We start from the raw sequence: 19,603 nt of genomic DNA, 5'->3' as shown, positions 1-19,603 counted from the left end.
CCTCGTACCTAGCGGAAAAGTTTATCCCCTACAACCCGGTACGTACCCTTCGCTCTAGCAATCAATCTCTGCTTCAAGTCCCAATTGTTAAAAAGGCAAGACAGGGCGGTAAAGCTTTGTCTTTTATTGGACCCTGCCTTTGGAATAAACTCCCTGATTCTCTTAAACTATGTACCGACCATCTGATCTTTAGAAAACGTCTAAACACCTTTTTGTTTCAGGCTCAGTAATTCCCCTAGATTCCATCTCATCCTACCTCACTTTTTTGCAGTGGGCGCAGAGATACTCCTTCGGGGGTCGATTCTAGCGCGGTACAGACCTTTAAATAAATAAATAAATATGTACATGACACCATTAAGCCATGTTAAGGGGCTTAACGTTGGCTTGTACATAAGGCACAGCCCCTATCGCCACCACAAAGTCTCTACAGGTGACGTTGTGATGGCAATAGGGGTTTATACATATTTGCCCAGCTCTTTCTCTTTCTACTCATTTCTCACCTTTATTTTGCCTCTCTCTGCTTGTTTCGCACCTTTATGATGCCTCTTTCTGCCTGATTCTGACCTTTATTTTGCATCTTTATTCTCCTTTCCCCTGGACCGCAGGGGAGCCTCAAGGCCCCCGTGGACCCAGGCTGGCATTGCTGCTGCATAGAGGGAGATGCTGAAAGGCAGCTCCCTCAGTGCAAGAGTAATCATTTCATCTCTTGATGAGCCCACAGCTTCCGTTGTTGAAACTGGTCATGATCCTGGCAAAAGGCAGGAAGGGTTTTGCATACTACTAAGGTAGGCGGGCCAAGCAGGCAGAACCTTTTACATTTACATATTCATAGTCATTTAAAGGGAGAACCATGGAATTTTGCGCTCACCAGGACAAGCCAAGAAAGTACCCACTCATAACAGTCACATACAGATTGCACTTCAATAGATAAACAATGCACTCACCTCCACCAAGCATTTTAGATAATTTTTTTATATGGAATTGCTGAGAAAATACACTTGCTTTGCCTTCACCAAGCCCAGGAGTTAGGATCGTATACCCTTTACGGAATTGGAGCTTTAAAGGGGGCACCTGCTATTCTTATATGTCTAAGTAGTTTTTGTGAAATCAGGGCCAGAACGGCCTAAGGCACCGAATCCCTTGAGGTCTCGGCCATGATTCAATGGTGGAGGGGGGCTGCGTGGTCCCCCTCCCTTGGCTGAGTTCAGCACAGGGACCCCATCCTTTGGTGCCTATCCCTAACTGAATGAGGGAGGGGACCGGCACGGCCCGTTACTAGATCAAAATGAATTCAGAACCTACTACTACAGGCAATGCTTGTGGTAATTAAGGGAAATAAACAATAAAAGGTGTCCACCAGATCGTAAAACCGACCCAAAAGGAGCCAAAAATGTGCCCACACATTGACCTAGCAGAAGGACTCATCTTGCACTGCCAGGTTGACCTCCAGGCTTATCCTACACTGACAGGTCAAACACTGTGGACAGGTCAAGCAAAATAAGAAGGTACCCCTTCCCATTACCAAACAAGGCATAGTGCAGCTTCCACTATTTTAGCAGTAGAGCTTTCCGGGCAGTGTCCACCTATTCATAGGCAGCAATCGAAAACAACAATATTCATTAAAGCATTAAGAAAAACAACTGTCCCATCCTTAAAAGAGATACTAATCAAAATAACCAATCTGGAATCATTACTATTTGAAATGTTCACTAGAGCTGGGCCAGATGGCACCATTCGAAAGGAAATACGAGCGTAAATTCAGTAAAAAATGCTTAAGTCTAAGTTACCAATTCAATTTCTGGGCGATTGCTTGTACTCCTGAAGCCCCCAGAATAGAATAGAATAACTTATTCTTGAAAAAACTCTTGAATGACTCATATCTGACTTATCTGTGTTTCATAAGGGAAGTCAAAGGTTGGCAGCAGATGTTACATCTAGGTCTTTTCGGCAATTATGCCAAGGATGTTTAAGTTTGTACCAGCAGGTTCCTGTTTGACGTGCATGAGAGGATACTCCCACAGAAGTGACAGAAAAAATGATGACATAAATTAAATGCAAATGACGCGAAAGCCTACGCAGACCTGGATGTGTGAGCATTAACATACCAGTGCATTTCCCACTCTTTCCCTCGCAACTGATTATCAGGGAATGATCGAAATGTAACTGTAACAGAAAGTGTAGAAAGGGAAGCTCGTCCTTATTTTTCATTTCTACGGGCTGTGTGGGCGGGATGGAAAGACACACAAGAAAATCATTGTTTTTGGTAAAAAGTTCAGAAGGCAAATGTTGAATTACAAACATTTCCCATGCCAATACTGGCATCTCGCACACAAATTGCAAACACTGCACATCCAATTATTTTGATGTTTTATGCAGTGTGAACAAGCATCGGAGCACTTTATAAAACTTGTTTTATAAAAAACATAAGCAGGGGCGTCCTTAGGCATGTGCAAGCTGTGCACCTGAACAGGGCCACCAAATCCCAGGGGCGACCACACCAATATATATCTATACTACTATTATAAAGAGAGAACACAAACCTTTGAGCTAGGTAAACTCAAAAAGTACACCACCAATCAAAACACCCAAGACATCTTTGAAAACCTCAGGGCAAGCAGAAGGACATAGGCTATTAAAAATAAAAAATATACGTTGTTTAAAAAATTTCGAAATGAAAATAAAGTAGTCCCTTGCAAGTAGCGCCGGCCGCGACGTCTGCGTGATGACATCGTTTGCGGTTGCGCTCCCTGGCAACACTTCCGGAAATGGCGCCGAAGATCGCAACCTGCAGGGAGGACTGCCGCGGCCCTGCTTGCTGGTGAGCGAAGTGGCAGCCTGTGCGGGCGGGGCGCATGGAGAGTGGCGGCCTGTGCGGGCGGAGCGCCTGGAGAGTGGCGGCCTGTGCGAGCGGGGCGCCTGGAGAGTGGCGGACTGTGTGGGCGGGGCGCCTGGTGCGGAACCGGCGGCTGAGGTAAGGATGAGGCGGGAGGGGGGGCCGGGACGGGCCAGGCCGGGGCGGGAGGGGGCCGGGGGCAGAAGTGAACTCAAGCCTCAAATGCTGCCCCCAGCCCCTTTCTGCCCCAGGCAATGCTGGGGCGGGCTGCTAGTCCTTAATATAATAATCCTCTGAGGATGGATACATATTTGCGTAGCGGCCCCTGGCCGGGATTTGGGTGCCTCCGGCTCTGTTCCACTTCCAAATACCCTGAACCCCACCCTCTTCACTGGCTTCCATGCCTGCATTCCTCCTGGTTCCTGATTGGCTTCTTTTTTTCCCTACCCACTGCTGGCCACGTCGTGTGTCACAATACCCTCCTCCTCCTAAATTTTGTTGTTCTGAGACGAATTCAGAAGTTTAGGAGCAGCCACAGGTACTGGTCATCTAACGTCTTTTCTGGATGTTTTATTGAAACACCTTTCTGAGCTCCGGAGGGTTCCGCCCCGCCCGGACCCCCTCTTCCAGGCCCCTTACCTACGCTCCCTGCCCAGGCCGCCATGAGCCTAGAGCCAGCCCTGACATAAGGTTGAACTAAACATGGGCTGCAGCTATACAGATAGTGGGAAGATGGGCCCACGGTGATGTAGAAGTATGAACATATGAAATGGGAGAACACACACAACTTATGAGTGAAATATATGTCGGCGTGAATGAGAATATAATCAAAGTTTCACGTTCGAATTCACATGGCTGGATTAAGATTATTAAAGGAGAGGCAAGGAAGTCAGGGAATTTTGAGAAGGAAATTTAAGTGAAGTCAGAGATAGAAGTGCGACTTGTAATTTATTTACAAACATATGGCGCATGTTTGCTCTCTGAGTGTAGTGGTGGACTTGTGGCAGCCTATCGATAACGCAGTCACCCTTGAGTCAGGACACAAAGGTGCCTGCATTGTGGTAAAAATAGTTATTTTGTGCAGGAAATTATACCTTCCTGCACATAACATATTATTAGAGGTTTATTCCTCAGGCCTCAGAATGCAGCACACATGAAAACAGGAAGTAATGAGGAGGAATAAAGATATTTCTCCTTTTTACAGCAGCTTTGGGTACGCGCACCATTTTTGTACAAACCCAAGTTCACCGACTTTATGTAGTCCATCTGGATTTGCGGCAAAGTCCATGGGAGGATGCCCGGGAATGCTAATGCTCCATGCATGGAGCGCTTCCCTATGCGCTGCCTTGTGTTACTTTTTTTTTACTAAACTAACCATATTACACTTGGCATGGCTTCAAAAATCCTAGCATATATTTTGCATCAGGGCTGCGTCAAAAAAGTGGCGCAACCTCAACACAAAAGGGCATATTTACAAAGAATTGGTGTATTTTTGCTGTGCTGCCCTACACCAAAGGGAAGGAATGCACTGTATTTAAACGTTATGGTGCATTACTGTCCTTTCAGCCAGTGCATAATTACCAACAATGCGCCAATGGTGCCTGTGTTGTTGCAATGATGGTTTTTGTTCAAGAAGGAGGACCTTCCTGCACAAAATTAATCCTGAGTGGCATATTCCTCTTTCTATGTATACTACACAATGCACCATACATAGAAAGCCGAAGTAACAAGGAGAACTAAATATATTTATCCTAGTTATGCTTCCCATGAGAAGGAGTATCTTTTTCATTTCCAGGTCTACTAGCAATGGTAAATCTGTGATTTCATCAAAATCCATAGGAGTTGTGTGGGAACATCCACATAATGCTTGTGGAACGCTTTCCCAGGGTGGAGGTACCCAATGCAGCGATTCAACCTAGATCTGTGACTGGGGGAGAGCGCTTCGTCTATTATCTCCTTGTTTCCTTTGTTCTCCCGAAATTGGCAGGGTATGCCCAGACGTGGGCCCCTTGCTCACTTTGCCACTGGATTCAAGCTAGTCTATATATAAAGGAAAAGCACTTTTACACAGTTTATGACTTTACCAGGCATGCATTTGCGTTGTAAAGGCATGTGTGGTAAAGTCATACGAGGAGTGAAAGTTTGGGGGGCAATGGTATCGCGGAGCAATCGCATTTCCGTTGTGAAAAATGCGGAGTAATGGTATGCGGGATGAAAGTATGCGGGATAACTTCATATATTCGCATTTACCACTTGCTCATAGTAGGTGGTAAATGTATGTGGAATCCATGGAATAGCAAATTCTGTGTGGCTTTTAGGGTCTGAAAAAACAACTACAAGAGTAATTCCACATTCAAGGGATTTAAACTGATGATTGCACTGTACTGGGCATATTTACTGTGCAGGAACGGGAATTTTGCAAGCAAATCTACTATGTGCTAAATCCACCCTAATATCGTGCAACTCATAGTAGTGACTAAGGGGCACATGCATCAAAGGAAATTGCATTTGCAAATGGTGCGAATCGCAAAATTCGGCCGTTTGCAAAAGCAATTCCCATTTTTTGAATGCATTAACATTTTTGTAATTTTCGCAATTTAAGAAATTGCAAAATTGTGATTTCTTAAATTGCGATTGCATTTAGGGAATCTCAAATTGAGATTCCTTAAATGCAATGCATCAAACTCTAAAAATGTGCGAATTCGCAAATAAGGGGAGCAAATTACCATGAAGTTGACCTTCATGGTAATTTGCGAAAACTTTGAAAAATGCATTAAAGTGCATCTTTCAAAGTTCCATTTTACACACACACATGCCCTTGGGGCATGTGAGTGTACAAAATGTACTTCTAAGCAGATTTCAGGGGTGCAACAGGGTGTCCTTTGGACACCCCTGCACCCTTGAAATTGCATTCTTAATTTGCGAATTTCTAATGGTGAATTGCAAATTAAGAATGTTTTTCCATTCATTCCCATGGGCCTCTAGGCCCATAGGAATGGATGGGGAGGTATTCCTTAATTGCGATTCTCAATTAGAGAATCGCAATTAAGGAATTTTAAGAAATCGTTATTTTTATAGTTTGCAATTCCTTAATTGCGATTCCTTATTTTTCGCAATTAAGGAATCGCAAAATGCAATATTGATGCATGTGCCTATGTTAGTGATAGTGCAGCCTGAAAATCTCACATCTAATCCCAAACTCATTACCTTACAAGAAAAATGTTATGCTTCTGAGCAAATCAATTTACCTCCAAGTGCCTTCAATAAAGAATCTGTGCTTTATGTTATTTTTGTCTGGAGTGGAAGGCCAAGCAGATTGGTTCCGTTGACAGATGAAAGGATTCAACTAGGGAATTTGGGTAAATTATTGACAAAATATACAGTGCCCAAAAAGAGTACTCCACTTGTGAACTTTATCAATCTACAAAGGGTATTTCCCAGATGGGGATACGCAGCTCCTATATTAAAACAATCTGGTTCTCACCCATTTAAAAATTCTAGAGTTAGGGGTGGAGAGTTGGACAAGTTCAGTAAAACATGCTGCTTTCATCAAGGGGTGAAGCAAAGCTGCATTCCTGCCCATCATGTTAAATTGGCATATTTACCCTCTCAAATGTGCATTTTAAATTGTGACAGCAGATATCCCTGCAGTGTGTGTCAAACACTTCCTGCTGCTTTTACTTCGATATTATGCTGTGATCATGTTAAGGGCAAAAACATAATCCCATAACCTGCTATGGGTCTGAGGAACTGTTTCAAATGAAGACACCTGGGGTTAGTAAGTTCACTTCAAAATGTATTGTCGTGGGCAAGTCATTACAGTTGAGGAAGTCTCAGCAGATGTGCGGGAAGTTTGTTAAAATCAAGTTACAGGTAAATTCGCAGTTAACTGTACCAACCAGTACAAATAGCTGAGAGCAGGATGAACTTCAACAGAAGGTAAAGGGAGATGGCTATATGGAGGACTTCTAGGTCTACTAATATAAAGTTGTGAAGAAGTGGGTGCTGACCCAGAACAAAAATACATTTTTGTTAAATTCTTTTGTGAGTAAGCCTGCTGAATTGAGTTTTTCGCACTGTAAGATTCTGCTAAAATGGATTTTAGTTGTAACCATCAGTGTCTAATTTTTAAAACAAGTCTTGCTACATCACTACTGGGTTGAGAGGCTGTGCACTAGGTATATGTGAACTAGACCTGGGTGATGAAGTCTGCTCCATTCATGGAGTTTGTGGAGTTTTCTGCACACCGCGGAGCTCGCAGAATGCAGAAAACTCCGCTTTATGAAGGGCAGCAGAGTTTTTTACCTGCTCGCGATTGATAATGGTAAGTTTGCGAGCGCGAGCTGTTGCTCGGGTAGAATATCTACCCGAGCGGCAGGAAGACCGGCGCAAATGGCAGTTCACACTGCACCCCGCCACTTGCGGAACTCTGCAGAGTTTTTTGTAACTACGCCCAGGTTGATATGAACATGTGTGCCCATGTGGGCTCATGCGTTCAGGTCGAACGTTTAAGAGTATTGCCTGACTTAGTCTGGTGTCTGTGCACTAGTTACAGCCTGAGAAAAACTTAATTGGAAATCAAAAGTTAAATGTGGAAGGGGTGTGGTGCAGCCGCCAGGGTGCCTGACTCCCGACCACAGGGTTCACGGTTCGATCCCTGGCTCTGGCAGCAGGTTAGCCCAGCAACCTGGGACTCTGGGCAATAGCTTGCTTAATCTTCCCAACAGGCCCCAGCTCCGGGACACCTCCGTTTGGAGGTAGTTGTGCTCTTTACAAATGCTGGCATGTTCCTTTTCTTTTTGGTTAAAGTGTAAGCCAGAAGTGTTTTAATGTAATTTTAAAGTGTAAGTCTGTAGTCTGTATAATGTAATTTTGGATTGTTACAAGATTACTTTTTTTCTGTATTTTCCTTAGTCCAAGCATATATATAAAAACAGTTTGGACAAATGTATATTCCTAGTATTTTGACTTCTGCAAATTTTACCTGAGCCAGCCTTAGTGAGATTATGAAATTTAACTAGGCTGATGGGCCATGTTAATTATCCTTCTGGCCAACTGCACATTCAAAGCCTCTCCCTCATTCTCTAGCACCATTTGGAAGGATAGCTCTTTCCTGGGAAAGGAAGGTGGTGGGGGGGGGGGGGATCTGCATAAAGTAATAAGCTACATTCCTCTGACAAGCTTGGGCATGATGTTCTTACTGAGGCAAAAAGGCAGGCAGTACAAAAAGGGGGTGGTGATGGAACCCCCTTTTGTACTGCAAATGGAAGGCAGGCAGACATCTGCAGCCAGTTACACAAGAGGTTCCCTTTGAAGTCTTGAAGCGGGCAGAGTCAGGCAGTGGAGAGGCCTCGTAGACCCTTGATTGAGGATGCTGTTTCACAAAATCGAAGAATGCTGAGCAAAGCTTGGGCCAGCAAATGGCCTGCTTCGAGGAAATGTCTGCTGAGAAAAGAGGATTTGACATCTCTGTAATTCTCCATCTCCAATTTGAAACCCCTGCTCAATTTCACCAAACTTTGAGCACATTAGAACAGATAAGAGAAAGGAATCGATTTGCTTTTTATTGAACCCCTAAATGGAGAGGAGGGACACTATGGACTTGTCATTTTTTAACTTATGTTGGAGTGTGCCATGGCGGCAGTGCTGGCTTCCTCACTCTTCCTGGAGGACAGTTGAGGGGAGACTTGCTGAGAACTCCGAAGGAAGGAGGCCCCATTTGACTTCTGTGGAGTAGTCCTCTGGTGAATATGCCTGTAGTGAGCCCCATTGACCTCACTGCTGCTAGCATCCATGGAGTGGTTTAAGGTCCAGAAGGGCTTGGAGAGGGCAGGGATTTGGGTGCTACTTGAGGAAGACCCCAGTCCAGGAGTCCAGCAGGAGCTGGGATAGAAGAGTAGGTCCACAAAGATATTTGCAGCCCACTGCTTTAACAGGAACCAGCAGATAAGAAAACCATTTACTTAACAACCAGAAAATGCACCAACATTTTTTAGACTAGGAATGCCACCAGAATCTAGGTCCACAAACGCAAACGCAAAAAGGGTCATTGGTGTCAGAGATAGCTGCTGTTGAAAATGTTGGTTGTGAGTGGAATGTTAGACAAGTGGCATTTCTCAGGCCAGAAAAGAATTACTGCATTCAAGGGTTAATCCCTCATATTTCTCTGTGAGGTTTATGATCTGGCAGGTTCTCCCAGTGAGCCACAAGGACCTGTAATGTAATCCCCACGGTGATGTTACGCTATTCTAAACTTATTTCTCCTTGAGAGATGGGGGCTGATTGCAGTCAGGAAAAGTGCAGGATAGATGGAGGAAGACTACTTCACAGGCCGACCTCAAAGAGGATGGCCAGCTTATTGAGGAGTTAGCAGGACCTTGTACCCGAGAGGAATCTTGTAATGCATAACCAGGACTCTTTACAAAGGAAAAGGGCTACATAGGTGACCCACAGAAAGTCCAGGGGGACCTACCTACTGCTGCTGGTTCCACTGGATGTAGTACTTTAAAGGAGAAATAAAAGGAAACAAAATTACCAGCTGCAGTTGTGGCTTGTTTAGGGAGATTGCCTCAAACCAAGAAGTTGTCGCTTAAGCCCTCTCACACCTTCATTAAATGTAAGTATTTTTCCAATGCACTTCAGAGGGGGCTGGGCAGCCCAGGTGCAGCAGGGCTGCTTTGAATGGTGTCATCCTTGTCATTTATACTCTGTGTCATAGCTACAAGTAAGTTGAGCCCACTAACACAGCATGGAACTAGTTTAACTCTTATCTGTCTAATCTCATGTGCTCAGTTTCCTGGAAAAGTACTATTTGTGCTCCTAACCCAGTGCTCTTCAGGGTTTTCAGGATTCTATCTTGAGCCCACTTTTCCTTTCTCCTTATACTACACCTCTGTCCTCTATTATGTCCATCTTTAGCAGATTTGGTTTAAAGTCACAACTTTTGGCTTTTGATTCCTGCTGTTATTTGTCGCTTCTTGTTTATCAATCAATCAATCAATTAATCAGTGAACTGAGAGTCTCAAGACGCTGGCTGGGGGGGGGGGGGGGGGGCGCTTCTACTGCTCGAAGAGCCAGGTCTTGAGGAGCCTTCTGGAGGTGAGCAGGTCTAGGTTCTGCCGCAGACGGATGGGGAGGATGTTCCAGATCTTGGCGGCGAGGATGGAGAAGGATCTGCCGCCGGATGTTGTTCGTTGGATGCGCGGGATGGCGGCGAGGGCGAGACTGGAGGAGCGGCGCTGGTGGGCGGTGGGGTAGAAGTTGAGTCTGTTGTTCAGGTAAGCTGGTCCGATGTTGTGGAGCGCCTTGTGTGCGTGGGTGAGGAGCTTGAAGGTGATCCTCTTGTTGACGGAGCTAGTGCAGGTCTCTTAGGTGGGAGGAGATGTGGCTGCGGTGGGGGATGTTGAGAATCAGTCTGGCGGAGGCGTTTTGGATGCGTTGTAATCGTTGCAGGTGTTTGGCCGGGATTCCTGCATAGAGTGCATTGCCGTAGTCCAGCCTGCTGCTGATGAGGGCTTGGGTCACTGTTCTTCTTGTTTCGGTTGGGATCCACTTGTAGATCCTGTGAAGAATGCGGAGGGTGTTTTAGCAGGAGGAGGAGATGTTGTTGACCTGTTTTGACATGCAGAGGGAGGAGTCGAGGACGAATCCTAGGTTGCGTGCGTTGTCCGTGGGTGTTGGAGCTGCTCTGAGTGTGGTTGGCCACCAGGAGTCGTCCCACGCAGATGGGGTGGGACCTAGGATGAGGACCTCCGTCTTGTCTGAGTTCAGATTCAGACGGCTGCTCCTCATCCACTCGGCGATGGCCTTCATTCCCTCGTGGAGGTTGGTTTTGGCGGTGTGCGGGTCCTTGGTGAGGGAGAGGATGAGCTGGTTGTCGTCGGCGTAGGAGAGGTTGTTCAGGTCGTGCTGGCACTTGTGCGAGGGGGGCCATGTAGACGTTGAACAGGGTTGGGCTGAGGGATGAGCCCTGGGGTACGCTGCAGATGATGTTGGTGGCTTCGAATCGGAAGAGTGGGAGGCGGACTCTCTGGGTTCTGCCGGAGAGGAAGGACGTGGTCTAGTCCAGGCCTTATTCTGGATTCCGGCTTCTTGGAGGCGTGTTCTTAGTGTGTGGTATCTTCTGTATTTCATGTATGGTCACTGACTGTTAATACATAGACATTCCTTCATTTCTTAATTCGGGGCGGGCCATATATCCTGCTAAGCTGGCAGAATTAGCAGGATTTTGGCCACTCTGCTTTATGCTTGTAATGAGGCATTCCGGCCTATTTCCGCGAACTACTGCATGGTAGAGTTTTTTCACATTCATGGCTCAAAAACGGTAAGTTGGTGAGCCTGAGCATCATTTGGCATTCCCTACTGAGATTTTCGGTCTCTAGAAGAGCACCCTTGAGATTTGGCCAGCACAAGTGGTTGCTTGTGGAACGTCACGACCATTCACGATCAGAAAGCTACTACTCAAGTAGAAAATCTACTAAGTGACAGTAAAATAAACTCAAGAAGCTGCACTCTCTGGCACACCGCATAGTGCTGATTTTTCAGTGCAGAAAAGCTCCTGTGACCATATCACAACACAAGTAGCGCAACATACCTATTTACGCCTGTTTGAGAAATTCTGCTAAATCTTTTGGAGTTTTTTTGTAACTCAGTAGAATTCAGCGGAATGAAACTCCACGAGTTCCACAGGCCCAGTCTTAAATATTCTTCTTCTCTCTTTGTTAGTCTTTCCAAACATGGGGGCTGATTATGATGGAGGATTTTCTGCATCCTCCGGGCCGACGGAAGCCACCACCGACCCGGAGGATGCGGAAAATCCTCTGCGGACCCTCCAAAGACCCGTCGCCACATTAGGATGGCTGGTGGGTCCTGGTTTCAGTCCGCCGCTTTTCCGCCGCGGTTGACTTACAACCACGGCCAAAAAGCTGTAACATGGCTGGCGGTGTCTATCAGACACCACAAGCCATATTAGGATGGTGTAAAATAGATGGTTTTCCACGGCTGCTTTTCTGCTGTGGAAAAGCATTTGGAACGTCACTGCGGGGGCCCGTTGTGGGCCCCCTGGGTGAAGGGGGGGGGCTGCACATGGGGGTACCTATGGTACCCCCCTGCATTTGTATGCAGAAATCGGCAGGCACCGCACGGTGCCTGCCGCTTTCTGCATACAAATGTAATGTGTGCATTTTTATCATTGCAGCGGGTGCAGCTTGAAGCCGCACCCGCAGCAATGGTAAAAATAGAGGATGTGACCGCCAGGGTGGCGGTCACATCCTAATTGGACAGGAGGGAACTCCGCAGGCCATGCGGAGGTTCCCTCCTCCTCTATGGTCGCGGACGGGCTCAAGTCCGTCCGCGATCATAATGAGCCCCTTAGTACTGTATTTCTTCAGATCATTCAAAAGTCTTATGTAAGTCTCTATTTTCCCTTCACACATATACACACACACACACACACACATACATGTGATAAAGTGTGTGTTTTTACTCTTTTAACTTCATTCACTGTTCATGAGGAATTGGGGTCTAAGTACATCTCTGATATGAAAACAGGATGTGGGAGCACACCGCTGACCTCTTAGGGAAGGTGCGCCCCTGGCATTCTGGGAAATGCAGTCTTTTGTAGCTCGCTCCGATATTTTCCAGTATTTCGCCAAGGTTGGCGCAGATAGTGCTGATCTCTAGACACATGTTTCTGGTTTATTAACCGTCATCAGTAGAGAATACAGTCTTGTATGTTGGGGTTTGCTGAGTAGGCTACCAAACATTATATCAGGTCCGGTACCTCTCACTGGCGCGCAGGTGCTTCATCCATGAGTTCATTAGCTCAATGGCTCACGGGAGTACTTTAAATAGACAACAGGATGTGGGAGCACATCGCTGACCTCTCAGGCAAGGTTCGCCCCTGGCATTCTGGGGAATGCAGTCTCTTGTAGCTCGCTCCGATATTTTTGAGTATTTCGCCAAAGTTGGCACAGATAATGCTGATCTCTAGACACGTGTTTCTGGTTTATTAACCGTCATCAGTAGAGAATACAGTCTTGTATTTTGGGGTTTGCTGAGTAGGCTGCCAAACATTTTTTTTTTATTAAACCTTTATTTGGAGACAAGCAAGGAAAGGGGAAGTGCATTCATGAAACATACAGTCGTAAATGGCTATTACAATGCAGTGAAGTAATCAATGAGTCTGGAAGACAGGGTAGCATATTGATCAGTACAGACAGTAACGGATGGATTCATACAACACTCAGAAAAGGACGGTCCAGGGTACATAATAAACTGATGAGATGTTACAGCAGGGACATGCTCTGTCAACGCAAAATAAAACAAAGGAAAAGACAAAAAGGAAAGAAAAACCAAGTGAAAGGGAGAGTATCACCGTGCCAGCTGATACCAGCACCCTCCACGTATGATATATTCCAGATAGGCCCCCCCTACTCGCCAACTGAAAGCAGACAGGCGTTGGATCTCCACCGCCACCACATGAGTGACACAGAAGGGAGTACAACCCCCTCAACCACGCAGAAAAAAGGATACATTCCACCCCCCACCCAATACCTGAGGACCAGCAAATGTAGTATCATATCTCAGCCCCTATGCTGGTGTTAACCAACCCCAACTCGGCCCTCATGTTCAGAGTCAGAGTCCTGCACAGCTCTAGTGAGAAGGTACACCTGTAGCGGGCTCCAAAAGTCCTTGGGCCTACACCTCACGGGCATCAGTTCAGAGTAGACATTATATTGGTCCTGACAGTATATGAGATCACTCAACCAATCCTTGAAGCGCGGTACCCTGCCACGACCCCAACAGCAGGCCACCCTGCGCTTGGCCAGCAGCAAGGCCACGTCAGCAAATCTACGGTGGGGGGCAGGCACGTCCCTGGAATAACCCAGCAACATCACTAAGGGGTCAAACGCCACTCCATCCTCCATCATAACCTGCAGGGCCGCATGGACTTGAGTCCAGTATTCCAGAACCCCCGCACAACCCCAAGCCAAATGCAGAAAGTCGGCACCCTCTGCTCGGCACCTAGCGCACCTGTCATCCTCCGCTAAATGAAACCGAAGTTTCCTCGCCGGGGTGTAATAGTACCTCTGGACAAATTTGTAATGAATGATTTTCAGGCGGCAACTAGAAGAAACATTGGCAGTAAGCCCACAGCAATACTTCCATTGCTCGTCAGTAATAGGGGCGCCCAGCTCAACAACCCACTGCTCACGCACCCGACTGGACGGGACAGAGCGCTGTCGGCGAATAGCACCGTATAACTTCGAAAATAGGTGACGGCCATCTGAACCCAGCAGCACGTGGAGAGGGAGGGTTACCTCCGGCTCCAAGGGAAAATCCGGTAGCAAGGCGCGCATGCCCTGCCTCAGTCGGACATAATAAAACAGCTCCAAAGGGGAGCAGGCAGCAGTCCCAAAGAAATGAGCCTGGGTACGAAAGGCACCTTCATGAAACACGTCACCCCACGTAAGAATACCTAACCGCCTACACAACCGTTGAAACCCCGTTTCCAGCAACAGAGACAAATCAGGATGATAGGATAGAGGCAGTGCCGGCGAATAGAGAAAGGAGACATCCAACAACCGCGCCACCCGTTTCCAGGCATCCACCGTGCATGTCACCGTCGTTTGATGCGTGTCCACATCTGACACATTGCCCAATACCAACCCCTCCAGTGGGAGCGGGTGGGCAACCCAATGTTCAGCCGCAACCTGGGGCATAAAAGGCGTGGGGCGCATCCTATGGTAATCGTAATGCGTTTGAGCGCTAAGATAGTAAAGCTCAAATTCAGGGACGTCAAATCCTCCATCAGTATAGGGCAGCGTAAGGGTAGCCCAGGCCACCCGCGGCTGTTTGCCCCCCCAAAACAATCGAATGAGCTCAGAACGAAGCCTGCGAAAAAAATAATCCCCAGGGTGATACGGAAGGTTCTGAAATAGGTATAGAAACCGGGGCAGGACAACCATCTTGATAAGGGACGCCCGACCGGCCATGGAAAGAGGCAAGGACATCCATCTAGTGACGTCGTCTGCCAGTTTAGTAATTGCCACACCATAATTAAGCCTGACCGTTTCCTCCCTGTCCAATGACACAACAATGCCGAGGTACCGCAGCTCTGAATCGCACCACTCCAAAGGGTAATCAAGAGGAAATTTACTTACAGCCGCAGTAAGCGGGAAGAGTTGGGATTTCCGCCAGTTGATGTGGATACCAGAGACACCCCCGAAGGCAATCAACTCTCGCAAGAGCGCACTAAGGTTGTTCTGAGGATCCTTTACATAGAGCGTGACATCGTCCGCATACAAAGAGATCCCGACCTGACGCTGAAGACAATTGAAGGCGCTCTGCTGGTGTAACTGGCGAATCCTGCAGGCCAAGGGTTCAATAGCAATGGCAAATAGGAGGGGCGAGAGGGGACAACCCTGACGAGTCCCCCTAGTAAGAGGGAACGGGGGGATAGCATCCCATTCACCACCACCCTCGCCATCGGATCAGTATATAAGAGCTTGACCCATGAAATAAAGATCCGAGGAAATCCCATCCGACATAGTACATCAATGAGGTAGCCCCATTCAACGGAGTCAAACGCCTTAGTGGCATCAGGGAAGATGGCGGCGACCGGAATATCAGGAGCAATGGTCGAAATAAGGGAAAACAAAGTACGAAGATTGTGGGAAGTAGCACGACCAGGCACAAACCCCGACTGATCGGGCAGAACAATGACAGGCATGAGCTCAGAAAGTCTCATCGCCAGGACCTTTGCGAGTATTTTGACATCGCAATTAAGCAATGAGAGGGGCCTATAGGACCCCACATCCAGGGGATCCTTACCCGGTTTGAGCAGCGATGTAATAGCGACCTCCCGCATGGAGCACGGCAGACGTCCCTCCTCCAGGGATTCCTCAAAAACCTCGCGGAGAACTGGGGCCATAATGTCCACATAACACTTATAGAATTCAGCAGGAAGGCCATCCAGCCCAGTGGCCTTCCCGTTATTCAGAGACATGATGGCATTCCTGACCTCCTCCACCTCTAGAGGTCTACCCAAGAACGCCCGGTGATCGTCCGACAACCAACAGAGCGCCAACTCATCCAGAAATCCGCCATATCGTGTCTCCCCAGACTGCTGTGTCGTGTACAGTTGTGCGTAATGGTCAATAAAAGTACGTTGAATCTCCGCAGTGTCCCGACAGCGAGTGCCATCTGGCAAAACCAACTCCAGCACGTCCGACCCATGCCTTTGATGTCTAGTAAGTGCAGCAAGGACCTTACCGGGCCTCTCCCCCTCACAATACCTCCTCGCCGTCCAGTATTTCCCCCTATGCTTAGCTTCCCTGGCAGCCTCCTCCTCATACTCGGAGAGCTTGGTGCGGAATTGACTCAACAGATCAGGATCAGAGTCAGCCTGCATCCTGCGTTCCAAGTTACAGAAATCTCCTTCCACGCCCTCGAGAGTTCAAACAATCAATTTAGGCATTCCACAACTTTTGGAGATAGTGACTCCCCGAATCGTAACCTTGAATGCCTCCCATATAACCTCGACACTATCGACAGAGCCCTTGTTCCTAGGGAAGAACGCCTCCACCTCCTCGCCAAGCTCCGCCCTGAACACAGGGTCAAGCAAGGCAGTTGGGAAAAGGCGCCAAGGCGGACGCGGCCTGTGCAGCCCGGAAACAGATAGCACAACCTTCACCGGGCAGTGATCAGAATACGTATGAGCAAGATGCACCGCCTCCCGCAGGCCAGCCACCAGCCCCCTGGAGAGGAAGACATAGTCCAGCCTCGCCCATGAGCGCGAATGTGCAGTGTAATGAGTGCCCTCCCTAGTGGCAGGGTGAGAATACCTCCAGCTGTCAATCAGCCCAGCCTCCTCCACAACCCCACGCAAAACATCTCTAGCTTGCACATTGTACTGAGGACTTTCGTCCGACCTATCCATCTGAGCATGAAACGCAAAATTGAAATCCCCCCCCCCACACAATGTGAGTGGCATCGACAGCAAGCACATGGCCCCACAGTGTAAGGAAGAAGGCTGGTGTATCAACATTGGGAGCATAGCAATTAACAAACAGCACAGTCATCTGCCCAAGCCGCCCCCACAGCAGTACATAACGTCCCTCAGGGTCTCCCATAGATCCCAGTTCTTGAAAGGCGAGCGATCTTTTAATGAGGATAACAGCCCCGCGAGCATACGAGGAGTACGAAGCAAACATCCTGGCCGCAGCCCATCGCCCACCAAAGCTGGGGGAAGGTCCAGGTCGCAGATGCGTCTCCTGCAGGAGGGCCACATGAATAGCATGCCTATCCAAATACTGTATCACATTGCGACATTTCCTGGCATCATTATGACCCCGTACATTCCAGGACAGAATTGATATCTTGTCTATAGTGTCAGTCGACATTAGCCATATTCAGGGCCCCATAGGACCCAGTGATAAAGGGCAGCGTGCCCGACTCCCAGGCCCAGCCAGCAGCAGGCCACCAACCCAGGACGCAATCGCCCCACCACATACACTCCACACACATCCCAGCCATCTCCAAACCAACCAACCAGAACCCCAACAACCCCCCCCAGCAGCACCATCCGTGCAACAGGCACCCAAGAAACACATCGCGCAGCACGCAGCAAACACAGCCCATCCGGCCCTCAACTCGCACACACATCCCCCATGTAGCGCGCTCACTACCATGCGGCCACCGGAGATAGCGGCCACGACTAACAGGCTCAATGCGGACGAAGGCAAGGATCCCAGGACCAATGCCGTCCAAAATGAAAAAGGACCAGCCGGAGCAAAGGACACGGAGCCGTGCCCGTACACCCAGACAGCAATAGCAAACAGCGCAATGGCTCAAGAGACCAGGGCGAGCACGTGTCGCCCGCATCATCCCCACCCCCACCTCCCACCTGATGAAACCCCAACTATCAGGCCATGCAAACCCCCACCCCCCTCCCCCCTCATTCCCCAACACACATCCAGTCAACCAACAAAGGACTAGAGTCCAAATCAAAGGTACTAGTGGGGTACACCCTCCGGGAAACCCTCTAGAGGTGCACGGCACCACTCCCACACACCGCGCCAGTGTCCGAGCCAACGAGTCCCACATGGCCCCAGGCGCAGCACGGGGGGTGGGTGCCCAGAGCGCGAAAAGAAAAGGCGCCAACCAGCGGTCCCACACTGACCCCAAGAACCGCTACACAAACATACAGTTGCGAACAGTCACGGCAAAGCCCCTCAACGCAAAAGTAGGTGGCAGCGAGGCCTCCGAAACAGTCAAGGGAGTTAGTGCACAAGACACACGTCAACAATGTCTCAAAAAAGCAAGATCACCCCAAGCAGGTGACCTCCTCCTCAGCCGCTGAATGTTCGCCCTCAGGGTCTCGATCGCCTCCTCGATCCGCAGCCGCTCGATCACGCTTGAGGCGCTTCACAAAGTCCTCAGCATGCTGTGGGTTAGTGAAAAAGTGTTGCTTAGCCTGATGCGTCACTCTTAGCTTGGCAGGATAAAGCAAAGCATAGTCCACTTGTAGTTCTCGAAGTTTCTTTTTCACCCCTAGGAACTTACGACGTTGGTCCTGCACCATCGGCGTGAAATCAGGGTATATGGTGAAGGATACCCCTTCAAAGGAGAGGGCCCGATTAGTGCGGGCAGCCTGGAGGGCAGCGTCCCGATAGTTTAAAAGACGTGCAATGATGGGGCGCGGTGCAGCCCCTGAGGCCGGCCGAGGCCCCAGTGATCGGTGCGCTCTCTCGACGATGAATTGGGACGAGAAGGCATCTGCCCCAACGGCACCCACCAGGAGTCTCTCCACATAAGTTTCCATCTTTCCCACATTCGTCGACTCCGGCACACCTACTATACGAACGTTATTGCGCCTACTCCTCGCCTCCAACTCCTCATTCTAAGCGGCAATTACCCGCAATATATTATTCATCCTCGCCAACTGTGTGGTATGAGCGGCAGCAGTATCGTCGTGGTCCGAGATGCGCTGTTCCGCCGTTGTTAGGCGTTCCTCGTGCACGTCTAGCTTCTGGACCACCGCATCCATGCGCGACGACAGTTTGTCCACTTTGTCCACTTTCGTGGCAAACCCTTGCCTCATCTCTTGCATCATCTGCTGAAAGTCCGGGGTTTGTGGCTGCGGCACAGTGTCAGCGACAGGCGGGGGGAGACCGCGAGGTCCCAGCTTCCTGTAGCAGTCGCGTTCCCCTCCTACCCACCCCCGAGTCAAAGGATAATTTAGATTGCTTAGTGTCTGGTTTCCCCATGATAAAGCGCTATCAGCACGGCGGGGGACAAAAGTCAAGAAGGGCCAGACTGCTGGTCGGTCCAATCACTCGACCAATCGCCAAAAAACCGGGGGCACGAGCAGGCATGGACGCCCCGCCACTCCCAGAGAAGCAATGGCCGCCTCCACCCTCAGGCCAAAGGGCGCGCTTCCCAGGCGCTCAAACGATAATCTGCGGCGTCTCCGTAATCAACAGTTCCGGGATAGGCAGAGGTAGAAGCCGAAACCCAGTTCCACCACAGGGGAGCACTCAGCAGCGTGCCCGGCCAGCAAGCAGGTCCGGAGGAGAGAGGAAGAGCAGGGCCTCCACCCCACGTGCGAAGCCGCGGGCTAGCGTGGAAAGTGACGCCGGGCCGTGGAGCACCCGACATCCAGAGCGCAAGTCGGGGAAACTTGGAGCCCTCGTAACTTCGGCCAGCAACCTCCGAATGGAACAGGAGTTGGACCGTGGGTGGCCAGTCAGTATTCCAGCAGATCTA

Source organism: Lissotriton vulgaris, chromosome 3_1 (assembly GCF_964263255.1).
Source record: "Lissotriton vulgaris chromosome 3_1, aLisVul1.2, whole genome shotgun sequence".
Lineage (NCBI taxonomy): Eukaryota > Metazoa > Chordata > Amphibia > Caudata > Salamandridae > Lissotriton > Lissotriton vulgaris.
This window is presented reverse-complemented; position numbering follows the sequence as displayed.